This window comes from Vulpes vulpes, chromosome 8 (assembly GCF_048418805.1).
Source record: "Vulpes vulpes isolate BD-2025 chromosome 8, VulVul3, whole genome shotgun sequence".
Classification (NCBI taxonomy): domain Eukaryota; kingdom Metazoa; phylum Chordata; class Mammalia; order Carnivora; family Canidae; genus Vulpes; species Vulpes vulpes.
The window spans coordinates 33,512,458-33,532,551 of record NC_132787.1 but is presented as its reverse complement, the minus strand read 5'-3'; the positions used below and the strand labels follow the sequence as shown (position 1 = coordinate 33,532,551).

Below are 20,094 nucleotides of genomic sequence, written 5' to 3'. Positions count from 1 at the left end.
GTCCCACATCAGGCTCCCTGCATGGAGCCTGCTTCTCCCTCTGCCTGTTTCTCTGCCTCTCTCTCTCTCTCTCTCTCTCTCTCTGCCTCTCGTGAATAAAAATCTTAAAAAAAAAAAAAAAGGAGTATCTGTTGTCTCATGTCAGTGAGAGAGCACAAACAGTAGTAAATATGCCACCTAACAGTGGTGCCATCACTGGACCAGGCCTGTGGTATGATTTTTAACACTGTTCGTGGCTACAGATTCCAAGCCTGGTTCTTTCTTCTACAATTTAAGAAATTTTATGAGTAACCCTATAACCTCTTCAAAAATACTTTTTTGGGGCGCCTGGGTGGCTCACTGGTTGAGTGTCTGCCTTTGGCTCAGGTCGTGACCCTGGGGCCCTGGGATAGAGTCCCACATTGGGCTCCCTGAAGGGAAGCTGCTTCTCCCTCTGCATATGTCTCTGCCTCTCTCTCTGTGTCTCTCATGAATAAATAAACAAATCTTTAAAAAACAAAACACTGTATTAAAAAAAAATGCTCTTTCTGTTTAAATAACAGAGATTTCTTATTACTTAAAACTATGAACACTAACATGCACTTTTAGATCCAACACTACCCAAAAGCATCACTTTAAAGTTTAGACAGTCACTTCAACTCTTCTCCCAACAAAGCCTCATATGTTAGAACTCCTCTCATCCAAACATCTTACAAATGGCATGTTTCAAAAGTTTCACAGCTCTTCCCTCAATCTACTGGGACTCCTCTCATAAGGGCCAATGTCAACATTCATGAGAATGACTGGCAGAGAACTATCAGGCAAATTACATCCTGATCCTTCCATCTATATACTTCTTTAAAACATTATCTTAATGAAAACTGATATAAAGAGAACAATCTTTGACAGACAGAAAAGCCAACTTAACATGAAAATTTGGTACTTGTCACCAATGAGGTGTAAAACAATGAAACAATGAGGTGTAAAAGAAAGAAAACTCAACTAATCTGTCCTGATTTATTCAGTTTTCTAACTTCAAAACCCAATAATCATCAATATATAATGACCACGACATAACCAGTCCTTGAATATTCAGAAACTAGAATTGTAAATATAATTAACAAGCAATGGTCTAAAAATGTTCCCCCCAAAATGCATATGCTGAAATCTCAACTCCCAATGTGATGGTATTAGGAATTCTGGGGATTTGGGATTCTGGAGTGATTAAGTCCTAAGAATAGAACCATCTGGAATAGGATGACTGCCCTTACTAAAAAGGCCCAGGAAAGTTCGCTGTCCCTTTCTACCTTGCGAAGTTTCAGTGAAAAACAATGTAGGAAGCAGGCCCTCAACAGACACCAAATCTGCCAACACCTTGATCTTGGGTTTTCCAACCTCCAGAACTGTGAGAAAGAAATTTTTGTTGTTTATAAACCACCAGTAATAGTATTTCATTATAGAAGCCTGAATGGACTAATACAAGTTTTTCTTAGTACCATGTTTCTTGGGCTGTGCTCCCCAGTCCATACACAAACACACCTGTAATAATACTACTAGTGGTGATGATCAGGATGTTGCCGCCAATTTTTAATTCTGGCAGCATTTAGCAATGACTTCAGAAACTCTTGAAAATATCAGGAACTTGGGCTCTTCCATCAGAGATTCTGATTAAAATAATCTGAGTTGGGACCCATGCATCTATATTATCTAAAAGTTCCTCGACCTTCCAACTGAGCACTAGCTGTTGGCACATTCCATCATATTGAGGTCCCCATGACATCCAAACCTGCAATGTCAGGCCCCAACAGGGACCTGGGCATACTAGTGGAGGCAGGTGCAAAAGGCAAGGATGACTTGTCACCATAAACAATGAAACAATGAGAACTGTTTCAGAATATGCAGAATATGCTGCCATCAACTCCATGTTAGACCAGATCAACTCCTGTCTGGACCAACTGGAGGAGAATGACCACCTCCATGCCTGCCTCCAGGAGCTATCTGGCAGACATGCCTTAAGTTTCAGCAGTAGCTTAGCAAGGTCCCAGCAATACCAGTCCCTTGGCTCTGAGAGCCACCAACCACCCCAATCCTGCCTCCCTGGGCTAGACTCTGGCCTGGACACTCACCACCTGGCTTAGATACTTTCTTAAGGGCTGGCTTCCAGGTCCTCTGGTGGGTCTGCCTGCCTGGGCCACTTTTCTGGTACTCCCTTGGACCAGCCCTCACCACCTGGCATCCTCTCTTAGGGTCAGATGTGAGCCTGTGAACCACCTAGCTTGCCTGCCCAATCCCAGGGCGTCTACTCTGCTCAGGCCTTGAGTGTCCACATTAAACAGGTGGACAACAAAATAAATAAATATTTTTAATAAATTTTTTAAAAATAAATATTTTTTTAAAAATAAAGAAATAAAAGCTCCTCAAAGAATTCTAATTCATTTTAGAGTTTAGAACCAGTGAAGAGGAATCTGAGTTTCTGAAGCATCTGTTTATCCATACTACTCTGTTCTTTTACAGTGGTGTTAATATATTTAACTCACTAATCAGTTAGCCCTAAATATTAGTCAATAATTAGCTCTTAAATCTATGGAAGATCAAAGAAGGAACAAAGAACCAAATAAATTACTTTCCACACAACAGTTTTCCATATTTCCCTCAAAAGTTTTATAATTTGAGAAATGGGACTTTTAGACTTTACAGTTACTGCTTAAGTTGTACAAGTATAAATATCCAAAGATATGTAAGGATGAAAATAGATTTTCAAATCTCTATTACAAATTTTCAAGCTTTTAGTATCCAATTCTTTACCTACAGAAATATTCAGTGGCAACCCTCAATGAAGGTTTAAGTTTACTTATTCACTGAATATGTTACCGACACCAGAGTCTCATATTACTTATAGGATATGAACAAATGAATATAGTAAATATCCTTTAAAAGCTTAAATTCTCAGTTTAGAACATGCTGCCAAAATGGTAAAAAAAAAAAGCATGGAAAATTACTTGTGATTTTCATAAAAATATATACAATATAATTAGTAGTCACTTTGACATTGTATTACTTTGACACAGTGACTTGCATCTACTCTTAGCTATGCTAATTAGAGTGTGAAAAAGATCACAAAACTGACATTTTAAAAAATAATTATAGGGACACCTGGGTGGCTCAGCAGTTGAGCATCTGCCTTTGGCTCAGGGTGTGATCCTGGAGTCCTGGGATTGAGTCCCACATCGGGCTTGCTGCAATGAGCCTGCTTCTCTCTCTGCCTGTCTCTGCCTCTCTCTGTATCTCTCATGAATAAGTAAATAGAATCTTTTTTTAAAAATTATATTTTTTTTGTTTTGTCTTTCAAGTAAATCCAGTCAAATAGGAGATTAATAATTAAGAAGTCATCGTGTCTTTAACAAAACCACATTACTCAAAAAGCAATTAATAATTCTGAGATTACACCACAGAAAACTGGTATACTTCCAAGTGTTTAAGCACTCCTGAAGATAAAATCCATCATTTATTACTCTCTTTTTCAAATCCACATAAATCAAGCAGAGAAAGGTCTGCAATCTTAATCAGACACCCACAGTAGACAGACACATCCCAAAGCCAACCCACTCTTTGTGAAGATTGGGGGAGACATTAAGACTCTTTGACAAAATCACTGACCCCATTTCTTTCTGACACTCCAAGCATCAGAGTGAAATACAATCTAGAAGATCTTCAGTCTTCTGACAATGGTGCTAATTTTAGAGCTACCTGGATACTATCTAGGGCCAAAAGGCAAGAATAAGTTACTTCCAATTTCAACCCAGAGTCAAGTCAAAGAAAAAACCTCATGGTAACCACAGAAAAAAGCAAAACAGAAATGGTTATCAATACTTACTTTTTAAACCATCAGAAAATATTTTAAATATGTTCATTTCACAAAGATTTAGTTTACAAAAGAACATAAAGCAATAGGTGAGATAGTAATTTGTTAATAAGTTCTATATAAATACTACTTAAAAAGCTGAAGAAGGGCAGCCTGGGTGGCTCACTGGTTTAGCGCCACCTTCAGCCCAGGGCGTGATCCTGGAGAGTCCCATGTCAGGCTCCCTGCATAGAGCCTGCTTCTCCCTCTGCCTGTGTTTCTGCCTGTCTGTCTGTCTGTCTCTCTCTCTCCCCCCCCTCTGTGTGTGTCTCATGAATAAGTAAATAAAATCTTTAAAAAAAAAAAAAAAAGCTGAAGAGGATTGTTTCAGTAGGCATGCGTTAATCTATCAGAGGAGGAAAGCAGGTAGAAAAGAAGGACAAAATGATCTGAAAGTTATAGAATAAACCTTTTCCTTCAGATGAAATAACTAACAAAAAGAAAATAGAATCAGGCTAGGAATTAATTCCTAATCCAGCTCTCAAAACTTATCAAATTGGAAATCTAGGATATATTTGTAAACTCATGGGCGGGGGGGTTCTCTTTAGTCTCACCTTACTTCATATCCCCCAAAACAATTAAAGAATTAAATATGATGTATGGTGCTAGCAAGGAGGCAACTAGAATGTTCATTATATTGTTCCTTTTATCTTTTTTGTATGTAATATAAGTTTATGACTGGTTTAAAATATACAAAAAACTAAGCCATATACAATGCCTCGGTGGCTCAATCAGTTAAGGGTCTGCCTTCGGCTCAGGTCATGATCCCACAGTCCTGGGACTGAGCTCCACATCAGGCTCCCTACTCAGGAAGGAGTTGGCTTGTCCCTCTACCTCTACTCCTCACCACTTGTGCTCTCTCTCTCAAATAAATAAATAAAATCTTTAAAAAATATACCTAAACCATAAAAATAAAGGACAGAAAGCAAGTTGAATATACCTAATCCTTCTCAGAAACAGTACAAAATATGAAATCATAAAGAAAAGAAATAGTAGATTAAATATTGGGGGAGGAGGACAAAAAGACTTATAAAATCTGTTTTTGTTCCAGAGAAACCTTCCAATTAAAGAGCACCTAAAAAATGACAGATAAAACTACAAAAGTATTTTAAATGTATGTCTGCACCCATAAAAATTAAAGGAAATATTCTGAGCACAGAAAGGAAAAATTGAGAAAAGTAATCTAGAGTTGAAGAAGAGATGGTCTCTATAACCTATACAAGGTAGCACCCTTAGATGAGAGAATACACTCAATGCCAGAAACCCCAACTTAAACACTCTCAGTGGGTAAGCTAAAAGGAAAACAAACACACACGGAAATGGCAGAAATATTTGACTATATGAAGAGATAATTAATGAACATGAAGATAATTCTGGATAATCTCTTTGGTGCTAAACATAAAGAGAAAGAAATAGATTCATGAAATAGGTTAAAAGAGTTCATAAAACAGACAAATGTCTAGAGTTCTAAAAACAAAATGATATAAAAGCAGTATTTTAGGAGACTTTTCAAGAACTGATGAAAGACATCAGTCCACAGAGTCAAGAAACCCAACAAATCCCAATTAGTATAATTTTTTTAAAATCTAGATGATTTTTTTTAAAAAAAAAGCTAGATGAATTTACTGAAACTGTAATCAGAGTAATGGTAATAATGGATCACTTCAACAACAAAGAAAGCCAACAGATACTAGAATAATACCATTAAAACATGGTAAGAGAAAATATCTGTTGATCTGCAATTGTATCCTACGCAAAAAAATTAAAAACAAAGGCAAAATAAAGGTAGATTCAGACAAAGCCTGAGAGAGTCTGCCACCAACAGGACTTCACTAAAGGAAATTAAGATTTAGAAAAATTAACCCAAACAGAAGTTCCTAAAATGCAAGATGGAATTGATCAATCTAAACTTTAAAAATAATGCCTTGGGATCCCTGGGTGGCGCAACGGTTTGGCACCTGCCTTTGGCCCAGGGTGCGATCCTGGAGACCGGGGATCGAATCCCACATCAGGCTCCCGGTGCATGGAGCCAGCTTCTTCTCCCTCTGCCTATGTCTCTGCCTCTTTCTCTCTCTCTCTCTCTCTCTCTCTCTCTGTGACTATTATAAATAAATAAATTAGGGATCCCTGGGTGGCGCAGCGGTTTAGCACCTGCCTTTGGCTCAGGGCTTGATCCTGGAGACCCGGGATCAAATCCCATGTCGGGCTCCCGGTGCATGGAGCCTGCTTCTCCCTCTGCCTATGTCTCTGCCTCTCGCTCTCTCTCTCTGTGTGACTATCATAAATAAATAAAAAAATTTTTAAATAATTAATTAATTAATTAATTAATTAAAGAAAATAAAAATAATGTCTTATGAGTAAGAAACAAGGAAGCAGAACTTAAACTGATAATAATGATAATATATAAGCCAGGAAGGTAATAAACAGAAGTAAAGCATACTAATAATTTCATAAGTATACATGTTAAAAATTCTCAGAATTTAAAATTTTTTCAAAAAATATAAAATTTTTTAAATTCTCAAAAAGACTGCAAATTTGTAGAGAGAAAAAGCTGACAAAATATAATCAATAAGAAAGAAGAGAAACGAAATGGGCAGAATAGAAAACTCAAAATAAGATGTCAGATGTGAATACAAATATATTAGTAATTACAATAAACATAAAGTGTAAAAGGACTGAGAAGCTTCTGCAGAAGACTTTTTTTTTTTTTAAGGATTTGTTTATTTGAGAGAAAGAGAGAGAGCATGCACGCGAGCACACACAAACTGGGGGGTATGGCAGAAGGAAAGGGAGAAGCCAACTCCCAGCTGAGCAGGGAGCCCAACGTGGGGCTCAATCCCAGGATGCTGGGATCATGACCTGAGCCAAAGGCAGACGCTTAACCGAAATGAGTCACCTAAGTGCCCCTAGAACACACATTTTAATGATAGATTTAAAACTCAAACCAAAAACTCCAACTATATGCTACTTAAAAAAGAAACGCCTAGAAAATATAAAACACAGAAAGTAAAAAGATAGAACACTAAGAAGCAAAAACTTACCAGAAGAAAGCAGATATAGCAAGTGATATTTAACAAAATGAACTTTAGGGCAAAATACATTAGTAACAATAAAGTCACTAAATAATAGTATGAGGTACATCAGGAAGAAAGTTCCTTATCTACCTGTATTTCAAAACACAGCTTCAACACACATAAAGCAAGATAGGCATATCTATAAAAAGAAACTGTCAAATTAATTACCACATGAAAGATTTGTTAACACACTTCTCTCAGCAATAAATTAAAAATTATTTTAGGAATCAGAAGATTTCAACAGTATAAACAAGTTTGATTTCATGGACACATCTACAACACTGTACTCAAAAACCACAGAATATACAATCTTTTTAAACACACATTTTTATTTATTTTTCTTGAAGATTTCTATACCCAAAGAGGGGTTTAAATTCACAACCCTGAGAGCAAGAGCCACACACAGTCCATTGACTGAGCCAGCCAGCTACCCACATGAAATATTTTTTAAATATAACCACACACTGGACCATAATGTATAGGACTAATATACATATGGCAGAGTAACTGTAATTAATTAACTTAGAAATAATAAGTAGGAAAAAATCTGTATCTGGCTGTCTGGAAATTAAGATTCACATTTCTAAAAAATAAAACAGTTCAGAGAAATCAATTATTATTTTATTACTAAACTTATTAAGATGCAAATAATGAAACTCTGAGGCACAGGTAAAAATAATAATAAATATGTTTAAACTACTAAAAGCTAAAAGGATGAAAAATAAAGAGCTAATCCAAAGAAAGTATAAGAAAAATAAAGGGAAAAGAAATCCCCACAGTATTAAAAAAAAAAAAAAAAGTATTACAGCAAAAAACATAGGAAAAACATGAGCTTACAAAACTGTATCAAGACAAGTTTTTAGAAACCTGAATAAGCTGTAACTATTAATAAAAAGTAAATTCATCTTACCATGGTAGGAGAAAAAGGGAGGATGATATAGCCCAGATATCTACTGGTAAATTCTCTAAAATTCTCACAGACCAAATAATTCTAATCTTAAAACATAATTATTGCAATGTACAAGAAAACACTCCAAAACAGCAGAATAAACAGCCTTCTCAAGTACATACAGAATATTCACAAGAATGTGGGCCATGCAACAAAGAACTGAAATCATATACAGTATGTTCTCTGGCACAAGAGAATTAGACCTGGGCAACCCGGGTGGCTCAGCAGTTTAGCACCGCCTTCTCCTTCAGCCCAGGGCATGATCCTGGAGACGGGATCGAGGCCGGCATCCAGCTCCCTGCATGGAGCCTGCTTCTCTCTCTGCCTGTGTCTCTGCCTCTCTCTCTCTGTCTCTTTCTCTCATGAATAAATTATAAAATCTTTTTTTAAAAAAACAAGAGAATTAGACTAGTCTATATATGAGAAAGATATCTACAAAATCCTAAACATTTGGAAATTAACCAACATACTTCTAAACACATGTGTGCAATAAATGATTAATATTGCCCTAAAAGAGGTCTGGTCTTTGCCCCAAAGCCAGTAAGAGATAATCTCTAATCTAGGACTGTCTTCACTGATAATAGTGTCATTTGGTTTATCTGAGGTCATAAGCTACCTCAGATAGTCTAGGCTAACGATGTGATTTATAGTAGAGGCTTTGGGACACTCCATAGAAGCCCAACCTCTAGAGGGGCTAGAGACTAAAGTCAGCCAAGCAGAAAGTCAATATGTCTACATAGCCAAACTCTAATAAAACACACAAGTCTCAGGTGACTTCCCTGGTTGGCATTACTCTGCATGCTCTCACACATTACAGGAAAAGTAAGGGCTGTCCACACAAATACTCCACTGCGAGAAGACAGCTAGAAGCTCTGCACTTGGAACTTTCCTGGACCCTGTCCTGGGTACTCTTCCCCCAGCTGATTTTTATTTGTAATGGAATAAACCACAACTAAACAACTTTCAGTGAATTCTGAGAGTCCTAGTGACTTATTGAACCTAAAGTTAGTCCTGTGGTCTCCCAATCTGCAACTGGTGTCAAAAGTAAAAGTGGTTTTATGGAGGGGAATATGAGCAAAATAGGTGAAAGGGATTAAGTATTATAAACTGACAGCTATAAATAAGTCACAGAGATTAAAAGTACAGTACAAAGAATATAATCAATAATACTGTAATAACTTTGTAAGTCGACAGATGGTAATAACTACACTCATCACTGTGAGCATTTCATAATGAGTATAATTGTTGAATCACTATGCTGTAACTTGAAATTAGTATCATATTTTATATTCACTATACTTCAATTTAAAAAATAAGATCTGTAGGCTAAATTTAAAAGCTTTAGAAAGAACTAAACTTTTTTTGAGAGACCAAGTGAGCACGAATGGGTGGAGGGACCAACAGGAGAGGGAGAGAGAATCTTAAGCTGGCTTCATGCCCAGTGCAGAGCTGGATGGGGGGCTCAATCTCACAACCCTGAGATCATGACCTGAGTGGAAATCGAGTCAGGCACAACCGACTGAGCCACCCAGGTGCCCCAAGAACTGTATTTTTAAATAATATAATTATAGAATATAATTTTTTAAATGTTCATGTCTAAAAAACCTAGACTAAAAAAAACAAAAGAAACAAAAAAAAACAAAAAAAACCTAGACTAGTTTATGTTTTACTAGCCATACCATGACTATATGCCAACCCAGATAGCGCCTAAGTTGGTGACTTTACTGAGGGATTAACCAGCCCTGAGAATGGGGGCCATCTGCCCCCCCCCCCCCAAGCTAGGAAACACCACCCTCCATGCATAGAAGCAGCATATGGCAAGGCTCAGGTTCCACTGGATTTATACTTGAATCTTGCTTTGGGATCTCTAGAATGATGCTTGGAAACAACCTATAGGACTAATGAATATACTATATACTCTGAATTCTGCAAGGTGGCTGTAAATAATAAAGCTTATTTGACAGTGTTTAAAACACACACACAAGATACCACTGCATACATCTAAGAATGACTTAAAGGAAACTCAAATACTGGTGAGGATGCAAAGCAACTAAACTCTCAGACACTGCCAGTGGGAATAAAAAATGGTATAGCCACTTTGGCAAAATTTCAGTTTCTCATAAAGTTAATTATAATTACCACAGAACCCAGTAATCTGACTCTAAGGTATTTACCCAAGGGTAATGAAAGAGAAATAAAAACTTACGTTCACACAAAAACCTGCATACAAATAGTTATAGCAGCTCTATTTGTAATTGCCAAAACTGGAAATAACCCAAATGTTCTTGAACTAATTAATGGATCAACAAGCTGTAATACATTCATACAACGGAACATTACTCAGCCACAACAAAACTACTGATACATACAACAACACAGATAAACCTTAAATGCATTATGCTGAGTCAAAGAACCCATTCTCAAAAGGCTATACATATTGTATGACTCCATTCATATGACATTCTGGAAAACTATAGTAATAGAAAACAACTCGGTAACTGCAAGGAGCTGAGATCAGGGGCAAGAAGGTAAGTATAATAAAAGATAAGGAAATTTTGGGGGGTGATGGAACAGTTCTGTATCTCAATCACAGTGCTGATATAAACAGAGTCTCTGACTAAACTCTAGCCAGGCTCCATTGAGTCCTTTCTCAGCTAGACCTCAACTTTGGCCCTCAAAGACTTGAACAAAATATCAACATAGTTTCTAACAGCTCAAGGCTGCATCACTAAGATGACCCTAGTCCCTCACAAAATGCCTGACTGAGAAATTAACTGCTGCCGAAAGAATTTACTGTTTGTTCCAGCCAACACCTGAACATAGGGCCCCTGTCTGCCAGTCTCTGTGGGAGGACAGGAGCCTTGGAAAAGTGCCAGTTAGCCAACCCAGATGGTTTCACATAGACCAATTTCCCCTTCCAGCTTTTTGTAATTTATCACTCCCCTGACTCTACTGGACCCGCACCCCCTTCTCCCTCCTCCCTCATTCTCCCTTTAAAATACCAAGCTACTCGTATACAAATCAAAGTAGAGTTCCATTTATGCGGCCCTCTTTTCCATGTTGCAATAATATATTGCTGATTAAAATCCGTCCTTACCGTTTTAACTAGGGTCCAGTTTTTTTTAATCTTTGACAATACATAATTGTATGCATTTCTCAGAGTTCATAGTATCATACACTTAAAAGGGTAAATTTCATTGTATGTAAAAGTATACCTCAATTAAACTAAGGAAAAAAAAAGTGATAAGCTCCTGAACCATCAGTGAGGATTCACCTCATTAATATGTCAAAGAAAAATCATATGGTCATCTGAAATGCAGAAAAATCACAACAAACACCAATTCTAGAATTTTTGCTTGTATCAACAACTAAATGTATACATCCTTTCTCTAAAGCAAAAAAGGCAAACTATGGTTAGGGGTTCAAATCCAACTCAAGTGCCTTGCTTTTTGTATGACCCAAAGTGCTAATAATGGTTATTATTTTTAAAGGGCTTTTTTTTTTATGGTTATAATATTTTTAAAGGGCTGTAAAAAAAAAAAAAAAAGGAAAAAAGAACATCCAACAGAGATCATATACGGTCCACAAAGACTAAAATATTTACAATCTGGACCTTTCTAGAAAATTTTTGCCCACCCCTTGCTACCCAAAATGTGGACCATACACAACTGCCTCAGCAAATCTCAAGCTCTACCCAGAACTACTAAATGAGAATCTACATTGTAACAAGAGAGTAAAAATATTATTTCCATATAAATATGTCTCTGTAACATCAGAAAACACAGTAAACACATAATAATAGAAGTAGTATACACAACTCTAGAAAACACTAAGCAGTATTTCTAGGATTAATTAATCTACATTAATTCGGGAAAAGTATCAATTAAATCCTAATGATACTGTGACTATATTTTCTGAACCCAAAATTATAGCTGGCACAGTCCAACACCAAGAAAAAGTATTTTAAATCATTCTCCCAGAAAATGTGGTAAGCATTCATGCCATTAGCTATGCATAATAAAAATTACAAAGATGCTCCAAGGTTTTTAAGAAATATTTCCCTAATTATTTCATTCATGCTCCTCATTTCATCAAAAGAAAAAGTAACACTTGAATTTTCCCAAGCCCTTACATGGCATGCTATAGTCATTTATTTCAGCCTCCCACAATGACTTGAAAATGCCATTCTGGGCAGCCCGGGTGGCTTAGCACCGCCTTCAGCCCAGGGCCTGATCCTGGAGACCGGGATCAAGTCCCATGTCAGGCTCCCTGCTTAGAGCCTGCTTCTCCCTCTGTCTCTCTCTCGCTCTCTCTAATAAATAAATAAATAAATCTAAAAAAAAAATGCCATTCTACAAGTCCTGTCACAGCTGTTTAATTGAAAATTAGGTACAAGTATTACCAACATTGAAATTCTGTTACTGTTTTGGGAATAAAAGAGAAGAAAGCAGCATACCACATAAATTTAACAGTAATTTAAAGAAAATCACAAATACTGCAAAATAAAGTCATTAATCTATGATCAAGAGTTATATATTTGTATTAATGCAAATCTCCCTCATACCAGAAGTCATTCAACAATATGATTGGTAATACACAGGTTTGGACTTAAGATTTTCCCAGGGCAGCCCAGGTGGCTCAGTGGATTAGTGCTACCTTCAGCCCAGGGCCTGATCCTGGAGACCCAGGATTGAGTCCCATGTCAGGCTCCCTGCATGGAGCCTGCTTCTCCCTCTGCCTGTGTCTCTGCCTCTCTCTCTCTGTCTCTCTCATGAATAAATAAAACCTTTAAAAAATAATAAAATAAAATAAAATGTATACTGTATATTAAGCTGAGTATGAACCTATACTCATGTCTTCGAACCTATACTCATGTCTTCAAACCTAACCCACCACCACAAGTATCATTCTAGCTTCTTCCCATTGTTTATCTGTAGCTCCCCACTCTAACATTAAGAAACCTGGTTCACCAGTGTTGGTGGGAATGTGAACTGGTACAGCCACTCTGGAAAACTGTGTGGAGGTTCCTCAAAGAGTTAAAAATAGATCTGCCCTACAACCCAGCAATTGCACTGCTGGGGATTTACCCCAAAGATACAGATGCAGTGAAACGCTGGGACACCTGCACCCCGATGTTTATAGCAGCAATGTCCACAATAGCCAAACTGTGGAAGGAGCCTTGGTGTCCATCAAAAGATGAATGGATAGAGAAGACGTGGTCTATGTATACAATGGAATATTACTCAGCCATTAGAAATGACAAATACCCACCATCTGCTTCGACGTGGATGGAACTGGAGGGTATTATGCTGAGTGAAAAAGGTCAATCGGAGAAGGACAAACATCATATGGTCTCATTCATTTGGGGAATATAAAAAATAGTGAAAGGGAATAAAGGGGAAAGGAGAGAAAATGAGTGGGAAATATCAGAGAGGAGAACATGAGAGACCCCTAACTCTGGGAAACGAACAAGGGGTGGTGGAAAGGGAGGTGGGCGGGGGGTTGGGGTGACTGGGTGATGGGCACTGAGGGGGGCACTTGATGGATGAGCACTGGGTGTTATGCTATATGTTGGCAAATTGAACTCCAATAGAAAGAAATTTAAAAAATAAAATAAATAAAAATAAAAAAAGAAACCTGGTTCCCACCACACACCACTTTACTTAGCTGTTTAATTCTAATATGCAATCAGATTGATTAAATGTACCTCTATGGGAAACAACATTGACAACTAGAGTACACTGCTTAGGTGCAGTTCCTTTTGTCTTTAGTCTTACAGGTTGCATGCATTTCCAAAGTTATTTAGGTCAGCACCCTTCCTCCCAAACTCTATCCAATGAGATTCTTTCATAATTTCTAAGAGAATTAGACTCTTCTGTCTCAATCTGCAACATATCCTGGGACCCTCCAACCTCCTAAATGAATTTTTAAACTTTGCATACATTAAGGTTCACTTTCTGAAGTAAAGATCTATGGGTTTTGAAAAGTGTACAGTGTGCTTTCTTATGCTTCTCATCTTCTATAAATAAAAAGCATTTTACAAACCATTTTACCACTCATGCTTTAGGCAAACACATTTCCAAAGCCATCTTCAATTATACTAAACAGGATACAGAGTTTACATACTTGTAGTCTTATCTACATGCACATATCACTTTTTCCCAATCTCTGAGGAGATTCATTTCAGAAAACTTTGCTTCCAAATTACTAACAATTGTCTACTCCTGATTTGGCTTCAAAGAAAAAAATGTTGCAGTTATATAAGAAAATAGATTTCATCTTATTTTACAACCAATTTTTGAGAGTTTCACTTATATCATTAATAAACTAATGAAAGCTTATAAAAAGCGTTAGGAATTCATTCTACTAATTTACTTCACTTTGGTCTTCTTATATATACACTGAGATGATACAGATTCAGTTACTCAGCTCAGTCTCACTGTTGAGATTTTTAAACAAAGTCAGTCTAGTCTAAACACTATCTGCTTACTGTAGATGAACTACTTTAATAAATAATAGTATTATTAGATCCAATACCAATGGTTAAGGAAACTTGAGGTTATAAGTAAGATATAAGAGCATATAAGTTCTATTCCTGAAAGCTTGCCCCAATCCAGATGAAAACCTCTGAATATTCCTAGAACTCATGTATCAAAATTAAAATTCCAGACTATACTATGTAAGATCCTCTTAGTTAATAGATATATTATTCTTTTCCTATGCTTCATGTATTCAGATTTTCAATGCAAAAAAAGCAAAGCCCTGACTTCCAACTTCCAGTCTAGAATATAAGGCAGCTGAGAAGTCATCACTCCATTCTAATGACAAGCAAAAACCTGAACTGAAAAATCAACAATTCTTAGATCTGCCAGAGAAGCAGGGTTACAAAGCAAACTGCTGCTTTCAAAGCTAGAGACAGGCAAGCAAATCCAGAGTGTTACAACTTACAAGAGCAGAAACCTGTAAACAGAAACCTCCATGGGAACCAGTACCAGGGTCGGGAAACTAAACTATATTTGATTTGCAAGAAGCTTAGCGTGGACAAATTTGAAAGTTAAAAATTCCAGAGGGAACCAGTCATGAGAGGACCCTCACACTTTTGTGAATTTTATCTCCAGGAACTCTACCAGGTCCTCACAGTAAAGATCAAAGAAAAAAATCACCTCATGCTTCCAGCAAGGGGAAAACTAAACTAACCATTTTTAAATACATCAGTGCACTTTATTCTTCATAACAAGCGCTGTCCTCAAGAGAAATAATTTTGCCAGAGCTTAACCTTTTGGAATTTTATCAGAGCCTAACTGACCTAAAGGGAAGGGAATTACCCAACTCCAGCATCCTGTAGCCATCCTGCCCTACCTATGGGGGTTTAAAAAAAACAAAAAAACAAAAAAACACAAGAAGCATTTGTGAAGCTCACAGCTCAGGACCACAGGCTCACTAAAAGAGAGACCAAATCACAGAATTATACAATGCTTCTCCTCTTCCAACATCTCAACACATGACTTACTGAAGGCCTATTAATTTCTAGACCTAAAAGCAATTCCTTTTACTCAGTAGATCATGGCCAGCTTTCAACAAAAAATTATAAGGCATACTAAAGGGAAAAAAAGAATCTTGAAGAGACAAGGCAAGCATGAGAAACAGACTCAAAAAAAAAAAAAAAAGAGAGAGAGAGAAAGAAACAGACTCAGATATGGTAGGGATGTTGCATTTATCAGAGTACGAATTTTAAACAACTGTGATTGATATGCTACGGACACTAATAGAAAAGACAGGCAACATACAAGAACAGATGGATAATATGACCAGAGAGCTGGATATTCTAAGAACCAAAACAATGCTGGGAATCAAAAACAGTGTAACAGAAATGAATGCCTTTCATGGACTCATTAGTAGATGGGATACAGCTGAGGAAAGAATCTCTGCACTTAAGAGATATGTCCACAGAAATAGCCAAAGGGGGGAAAAAAAAAAGACTAGGGGTTGGGGAGGGGAGTATGGTGGGAAACAGAACAGAATACCCAAGAACTATGGGACAACTAACTACAGAAGATATATAACACATGCATGATGAGAATACTAGAAGGAAAAGAAAAACAGGAATAAACAAAGCAGTGATAACTTAGAATTTCTCCAGATGTCAGATACCAATTCGCAGACACAATAAGCTCACAGAACAGCAAAGCACAACAAACACACACACACACAAAAAAAAAACCAAACAAACAAAAAAAACCCCATCACCCAAGCATATCATATTCAAACTCTAGAAAAATAAAGATACAGAAAAAAATCTAGGAGGAAAAAAAACACACTTTATGGACACAGAAGTAAGGATAAGAATGACATCTGACTTTTCCTCAGAAACCATGCAAGCAAGAAGAGACTGGAATGAAATATTTAGAGAGGTAAAAGGGGAAAAACCTTCCAAGCTAGAATTCTGTACTCTGCAAAAGTATCCTTCAAACTTGAAAAAAGACTTTCTCAAACAAAAATTAAGGGAATTTATTATCTACAGACCTGCCTTGCAAGAAGTTCTGCGGAGAAGGAAAATGATATAAGAAACAGATCTACATTAAAGGAAAAGCAGGGCAGCCCCAGTGGCGCAGCAGTTTAGCGCCGCCTGCAGCCCAGGGCGTGATCCTGGAGACCCTGGATCGAGAACCACATCAGGCTGTCTGCATGGAGCCTGCTTCTCCCTCTGCCTGTGTCTCTGCCTCTCTCTGTCTCTATGAATAAATAAATAAAATCTTTAAAAAAAAAAAAGGAAAAGCATTAAAAAAAATAAAGTGAATATAAAATAAAAACTTTTATTACAGAAGGGAGAGATTAGAAATATTTTGTTCCACTCAATTTTGCTATGAACCAAAAACTGCTCTTAAGAAGAATCTATTAGGAATGCCTCAGTAGCTAGGTGGTTGAGTGTCTTCTGGCTGCAGGGAGTCTGTTTCTCCCTCTGCCTATGTCTCTGCCTCTCTCTGTGTGTCTCTCATGAATGAATGAATGAATGAATAAATGAATGAATGAATGAATAATCAATCTATTAAAAAAATGTTTAAATAGTCTATTAAAAAAATAATAAAGACAAAGCCCTATCTGCTCTAGTTATAAAGCTTGGTGCCTATTTGTTCTGGTAATATTGGTACCAAACCCTCAATTGGATTCATTTTCCCAAAGGCAGCTAAATTATTTATCGACAGGAAAGAATAAGAAACAAGCCTGAAAGAGATAAATGTTATTCCTAAAATGTAACAAGTGGGTATCTCTAGTAATGCAATGACCTGAGAGTAGAATGAAGCTCTGTGCTTGAGTTTCCTCCACAGCAATCACCTTATATTTTTCCCTAGGCTTCAGGCTCAGAATATGCCTTAAAATATTTTGTCCTTCTGCAGGAAGCACAGTAAAATGGCACTGGATCCTAGAGAGTCAGGAGAGAATCATTCATGGCACTCAGGAATGCATCAGTGAAGTTGATCCAAAAGGAGAAGTTACTGAGCCCTGCTCAGGGGGACATTACAGGGATGTGATACTGGAGAACTATAGCAGCTAATGGTAGAGATGATACCATTTTGCAAACCCAAACTCATCATTCAGCATGAAGGGAAGAGAACAACCCTAGAAGGAAAAAAGGAAACATCTAACATCCTCCAAAATTAGATGTATCTTCTGTAACCCAAGTTGATAAAGAAGATTCACTCTGTAACTTGGGTTATGATTATCTGAGGAATTTGGGCCAGGTGAGGAGAAAGACTTGAGTTACAGTATCTTAACTTTATCAAATAAATACCAATTTATATCCCTTAGTATAAATGTAGTGCAAGAGAAGATTAGCATGTTCTGCCCTCAAATATGTATAATACAGACATGGCACACAGATATAATATCTCTAAAAGCGTAACAGACATCTAGGTACTAAAAGAAGTTAAAGGCCCATTCTATGAATCAAAAAGGATTACCTGAGGGGCACCTGGGTGGCTCAGTGGCTGAGCATCTGCCTTTGGCTCAGGGCATGATCTCAGGGTCCTGGGATCAAGTTCCACATTGGTCTCCCTGCAGGGAGATTGCTTCTCCCTCTGCCTATGTCTCTGCCTCTCTGTTTCTCATAAATAAATAAGTAAAATCTTTTAAAAAATCATGTGAACTAAAAAAAATTACAATAAAGTTTACAAAAGTTTTAAAAATTCCCAGTAAACGGGGTGTCTGGGTGGTTCAGTCAGTTGGGCATCCAACTTTTGATTTCGACTCAAGACATGATTCCAGGTGGTGGGCTCTGTGCTCAATGGGAAGTCTACTTTAGATTTTCTCTGCTCTTTGCCCTCCCCCACTCAAATGCACTCTAAAATAAATGAAAATCTTTTTAAAATACCCAATAAATTTTTAAAAACAAAATTAGACCCTGTAGGGATTTTTGTTTGTCTTCTTCAAAATAATTGACTTCAAAATTTCCAGAAACAGCTAGAGCAGAGTTGCCACTACAAAGCATCATAGGAGCAATGAATGTCAAGTCAGCAAGAGTTACATCTTCATTGGAAAGGGAAGGGAAGGACATTTCCAGCACTAAAATATATATAATATGACAAAGTCTGGCTATTATGTTAAGCTGCATAAGAGATTGTGAGAAATCAAGGTGGGAATGGGAAAGGGCACCTGCTAAAAGCCTGAGTGACATACTAAAGTATCAGACTTAATAAAAGCAATATTTAGGTGTTGGTACTTTTAAGACAGAGTTAATCTTTAAAGGGGACTAGGCACCAGCCAATAAGAGAAAGGTGTAAACTTTTTATTTGAAGATCTACTAGTAGAATAACATCAGACTGCGGCAGAAGAGAGATTTCAGGATGCACTGAAGAAAAGAAGGTTCCTGAGGAAAAAAACCATTCTCCATATTCTCTGTTAAGATATGACATAAGCGGGCAGCCCGGGTGGCTCAGCGGTTTAGCGCCACCTTCGGCACAGGGTATATGATCCTGGAGACCCGGGATCAAGTCCCACGTCGGGCTCCCTGCATGGCGTCTGCTTCTCCATCTGCCTGTGTCTCTGCCTCTGTGTGTGTGTCTCATGGATAAATAAAATCTTTTTAAAAAAAAGATATGACATAAGCATTTTCTGTTATGAGAATGAGGAATATTTGACACTGAGGCTTGACACCTTCTCCTTAAATCAGTTACTTAAAAATTAGACTACAGGGTGTGGCATCTGAGTGGCTCAGCTGAGCATCCGACTCTTGCTTTTGGCTCAGGTCATGGTCTAATAGGTTATGGGATCGAGCCCAGTATAGAGCTCCACGCCAGGTGGGGCGTCTACTTGGGAGATTTTCTCCCTCTGTCCTCCCCCACTTGCACGTACATTCTCTCTCTCTCTCTCGCAAATAAGTAAATCTTAAAAAAAAAAAAAAATAGACTACGAAGTAAGCTCCTTTACTACATCACTTTATCTTTCTAAAAATAAAAAATAACTGCAGTACGCATATTAAGGAGTAGATCTGGTATGGCTTACTTGTTTTTTGTTTGGGCAGTTAACCTAGCTTAGAAACCTATGATTACCTGAAAGTACTTAACAATAAATTTGCTAAATTCAACTAGCTATGTAATATATTTTGCAAAGGCTTTTTATCAGCATTATTTTTAAAAGCCAATTTTAGTATCCTTTAGGAAATGCAAGAGTGTTTGATAAATATCTCCTGTGGCTTCTCAAAAGCCAAGCTACAGGCTCATATAAAACTCTCTCTTTAACAACAATTATTACTGACTCTCCAATTATGTGGTCTATTTGGCCCCTAATTTATTTTGGCTACAATGGGTTCTATTTTGGCTTTGACTTAAGAGAAGATAAACATTCTTACTTGATATTGAAGAATTAAATATATATGGTTACAGCACCAGTTTGCAATAGTACTCACATCTGCTATTCATCAAAAATCATGAACCAGCACCAGGTTGTTATATGCTATTCATTAGTTTCCATACAAATGTAATTTTATTATTGTATCTGGCCTGATATCCACTGCAATACTTTCTGGGAAATGAATTTTAAATGAAGTGAAGGGTAGAAAACAGGCTTTATTTTAATTAGGAAGTAATTACAGTAAGTAAGGAAAATATTAAGTTTTCAAAACATCAAAATTTCTTATGCCAGGAAGTAAAAATACCTCAACCAACAAGCAGACTACATTCCAGCCATTTTATGCA

At 37.2% G+C, this 20,094-nt stretch overlaps 1 protein-coding gene and 1 pseudogene across 1 annotated transcript in view; one reads left to right on the top strand and one right to left on the bottom strand.

The window, feature by feature from the left end:
- LRP6 (LDL receptor related protein 6) overlaps window positions 1-20,094 on the bottom strand; it is a 161,863-nt gene that overhangs the window by 103,205 nt on the left and 38,564 nt on the right. The gene's annotated exons all lie outside the window — the stretch shown is intronic.
- On the top strand, window positions 1,771-2,047 carry LOC112917446 (bublin coiled-coil protein pseudogene; annotated as a pseudogene).